Here is a 4,449-nt window from a genome sequence, read left to right on the forward strand (position 1 = left end):
GGCGCGGCGAGGAGGCGGGGCCCTGCCTGGCCCGCCCCGCCTCGGCCCGCCCGGGCAACCGCTGCCCACCGCCCCAGCCCCGGCCCGGCCTGGCCCGGCCCGGCCCGGCGTGGTCGGGAAGGAGGCCGGGCGCCGACGTATTTCGCCCGTGGAGAGCCAGGGGGGACGCTGAAGCCCGGCGTCGCAGCGGAGGGGCGCCTTCAAGTGCTGCCAGGGCTCCCTGGGGAGCCAGATGGCAGCGAGAAGGGCGAGTGGGACCGGGAGGTTTCTTCCTCCCGAGGAAGACAGGCTTGAGAACGTCTGTGGATCCTGTAAGTCTCTAGATGCCCCTACCCCCGCCCTCTGCCCAACACAGTAGCCACTGGCCGCATGAGGCTGTGGAGCCCTGAAACAAACGCGCTAGGCCTGATTGAGATGTGCCGAAGGTCAAGTACACCTCGGATTCTGAAGACTTAGTACACAAAGAAAATGTAAAATAGCTCTCTGATGATGTTTGATGTTGATTACCTGTTGAAATCGTAATATATTAGATATATTGGGTTAAACGGACTAGATTATTAAAATTAATTTCCCTTGTTGCTTGTTCCTTTAAGTGGATACACCACTGGTGCAGAGGTTCTGCAGAGGAAGCGACAACTGGCCCGGTTGCCCTTCTAGCAGCACCAAGGAAAGAAACAGAAGATGGGTCTCCCATGTTGAGGCGCCCCCTACCAGGGCAAGGTGAGCCCAAGAATTACACAGGCAGAACCCTCAACAAGAGCAGGGTTTCCTGGAACGTCTGGAGCAGCAACTCTTGACAGTTTAAAGCCCATTTTCCCTACCACCTCCACCTCCAACCCTCAGGAATGGAAAGATCTTTCTGAGAAGAGGGCTGATATCTGTTCAAAATGTATTTCTGCTGACCACTGACATCTGATGAGAGGGTGAGGGGTAGCCTCTATCACAAAGCTGTAGGACCTAGAGCTGGGGGGAGGGGGTCTTGGGGCTTCACCGCACTAGCCCTGCCTTTTGGGCTCCATTTACCAGTCAGGCTGAGGCCCAGGAGACAACGACCTGTCCAGAGATGGCTGTGTACCCTGGAGTGGAGCCTGGAGTCCAGGCTAAGTCACGAGGGGGGGGGGGAGGGGGGGCAGGGTTCTGCCCAGCCCATCCAGAGCTGGCATTTGGATCTCAGTTCTCTGACAACTGCTTGGGAAAAAGAGACCTTTTAAAATAGTCCATCTGCAAATGGGCCCCTGTGAGGAGCCCTATGGGAAAGAAGAGGAAGCTTTCAGGCCAGAATGTGTAAGAACAAAGGGAAGAAACAAGCCTGTTGTGTACAGAGAGGCCACCTGGAGAGGTGGAGACCTGAGTCCAGTCCTGCACTGTGTTTTTCTGGGCCAGCTTCCTCATAGGTAAGGGAAGCAGCTGAATGGATTAAATCAGCTTTCCCCAAGAAACTCTGGGATATAGTGAAAGTGCATCAGGAATTCATAACCTTTCATTTGGCTTCACTTTAAATTTTTTGTCTTAGAACTTCTAATAAATGTTAGCGGAAACGTGTTATATGCCAAAAGTGTTGGAGCCCACTGATGTACAGTTGACCCTTGAATAACATGGGTTTGAACCGTACAGGTCTGCTTATACATGCATTTTTTTAGATACAGTGCAACACTCTATCTGTAATTTCTCATCCTTAAGATTTTTTCTTTTTAAAAAAAAATTTAAAAGGTTTTTTATGTGTGTTTTTGTTTTTTGTTTTAATGTTTATTATTTTTGAGAGAGAGAGAGCACACGTGGGGGAAAGGAAGAGAGAGAGAGGGAGACACAGTATCCAAAGCAGGCTCCAGGCTCTGAGCTGTCAGCACAGAACCCAATGTGGGGCTCCCACTCAGGAACCGTGAGATCATGACCTAAGCCGAAGTCGGACACTTAACTGACTGAACCACCCAGGTGCCCTTATTTTTTTGGTGTGTGTGTGTGTGTGTGTGTGTGTGTGTGTGTTTGTAATCTTTGCACCCAATGTGGGGCTAAAACTCACAATCCCAAGATCAAGAGTTGCATGCTCTTTTGACCAAGACAGCCAAGTACTCCTCTCCCTTGTGATTTTCTTAATATTTTCTTTTCTCTAGCTTACTTTACTCTAAGGATACAGTATATAGTGCATATAAAATACAAAACATGTGTTCATTAACTGTTTTATGTTAGTAAGCCTTCTGGTCAACAGGCTATTAGCAGTTAGATTTGGGGGCAGTAAGAAGTTGTATGTGGATCTTCGACTGCACGGAGGAGTCAGCACCCCTAACCTGCATGCTGTTCAAGGGTCAACTGTAGTTAAAGTCTGACAGATTAGCTCATTGGGGAGAAGACCTTTGAATAAAGCCTTTCCTCCTGTCAGTTTAAATGAGGGTGGAAGGCTATTGGAGGGTGAATAGTTTTAAATGTACAAGTCACTTAAGCCCTGATTCAAGAAGAGGGGGCATGGACACTGCCACTCGATGGGAGGAATGAGAATGGATTTGTGTGCATTTTTAAACCACCACAATTTTGTAACTACTTATCTGTATGAATCAGGATTTTCCTGATACTATGCAGCCAAATGCAACAAAAAAGGGCAACTGTCATATACAAATCTCAAAAATTTTTATTCATCAGAGCTTCTTTGTTCTCACTCATTTTTATAATTAACTATAAAATTCAATTTATAAATGTATTCCAATTACTAATAATAAGATGTAATTTTTACTTTTTTAATGTTTTTATTTAATTTTGAGAGAGTGTGAGCAGGGGAGGGGCAGAGAGAGAGGGGAAAAGAGGATCCGAAGCAGGCTCTGCACTGACAGCAGAGCATGATGCAGAGCTCAAACCCACGAACCGTGATACCATGACCTGAGCCAAAGCCAGAGGCTTAACTGACTAAGCCACCCAGGTGCCCCCAAGATACACTTTTTGAAAAAAGTTTTGCAAACTGCTAAGTAATCATGAAGATTTTGTATCTGTTCATGTGCATGTGCCTGTTCACGTGCATGTGCATGTGCGTGTGTGTGTCGCAGGAAGAGGCACTGAGAGATTCTTCTAAGGTTTTGTTTTAGGGACCCACCTCCACTTCAGGTCTCCAAATCTCAGGAACTTAAAATCCTTTAGGTGTTAGCATGCAGTCTGCCCCACCAAAAGCATTTCCCAGTGAACTGTGATCAAACACTGCCTCAGCATCCCTTGGTGCTCAACACCCTGGGAGTTCCGTGGCCCTGAGGATGCTGGCCTTGTCACCACTGAATCTCTAATGCTGGAACAGGGTAAGCCCTCCAAACATTGGTTGAACACCTAAAACTGGGTACTGGTGTTGGAGACTATTCTCTCTACGCCTCCTAGTCGGCCCTCCTTGCTACCCCTTGAGAGGGAACTACGTTGGGGAAAGTCCTGGGTTAACAGTGATGAAACTTGGATGTCTGTCTCCATTCTCCACTCATTCACTTACACGTACCTTCAGGCTTCGGCTGAACTCTTCTACAATTTTCTCATTGCCTAAAAGGATTAAAATGATCTATGCTGTTACCTCGCAGGTTGTTGAAAGGATAAAACCATGTTGTAGACGTATCAGAGCTTCTACAGCTTAAAATAATTGTCTGCATTGGAGGGATTCTTATCCCCTTTGCTTTTGTTTCAGCCAAAGGGGATAGAAACTCGTCTCAGGGGTAGCAGACTGGAATCAGGTTCCAGCTCTTAGGTTCACACTCCAGCTCACCTAGTCCTTCTGACTGCGCGCCTCTTTATGCACCCACATCTGGGTTCTGTTCTGGCCAGGTGAGCCCAGCCCCTCCCTTCAAGCACCCACACCTGAAGTTCTTCTGATCTTCCAACCTTCACCCCCTCCACCCACCTCCACACTCTGGTTCCCTGTCTACCCACCCCCCCCACCGGAGGCCTTGCTAAGTCAACCAAGACCATGTGACCCACCTCCTCCCTCAGCCTCCACTTAACCAGCCTTCCGCTAGATCTCACCCAGCATTTCTCCACTGATTGGTTTTCCCCGCCTGCTCTTCACAAGTCAGCTCACCGCCTACTCCTACACCATTGAACTTCTCTGTGTGTTTGGCCTCCCCATTGAACAGTGAGTATCTTAGGCCCCAGAGGGTGCATTCACGTCAGGTGTTGATGAGCTTGACTGCCAAGGTGAGTATATAGGGCCTCAGCAGAGGACAGACAAGCTTTCCTCCCAGCTGGCTCCTATATCAGGCTCCACAGTGTGACTTTCTGCCCTTCCTCCACACCACCATCACACAGCCCAGAAGAGGAGGCAGATGGGACCCTGCTATGCTAGCTCCTGCTTTTGAGGGCAGTGTGTGTGCTGTCCCCACCTCTTCCGACCCTACGTGCTCCCCATTTGAACCCTCACTCCCATGGATTTCCTCATCCTGGTGTCACCTCTCCCTCCTTCCCAGATCTGGTGACTCAGAAAGAACAAATAGA

At 48.8% G+C, this 4,449-nt stretch overlaps 1 long non-coding RNA gene across 1 annotated transcript; it reads left to right on the plus strand.

Annotated features, from left to right (window-relative positions):
• The first annotated feature begins 52 nt into the window (after window positions 1-52).
• On the plus strand, window positions 53-1,712 carry LOC115511928. Its single transcript, XR_003968237.1, has 2 exons — window positions 53-311; window positions 594-1,712. It is a non-coding gene; the product is annotated as an uncharacterized LOC115511928 (long non-coding RNA).
• Window positions 1,713-4,449: the final 2,737 nt, after the last annotated feature.

The sequence above is a fragment of the Lynx canadensis genome, chromosome B1, assembly GCF_007474595.2.
Source record: "Lynx canadensis isolate LIC74 chromosome B1, mLynCan4.pri.v2, whole genome shotgun sequence".
In the NCBI taxonomy this organism is placed as follows: Eukaryota; Metazoa; Chordata; class Mammalia; order Carnivora; family Felidae; genus Lynx; species Lynx canadensis.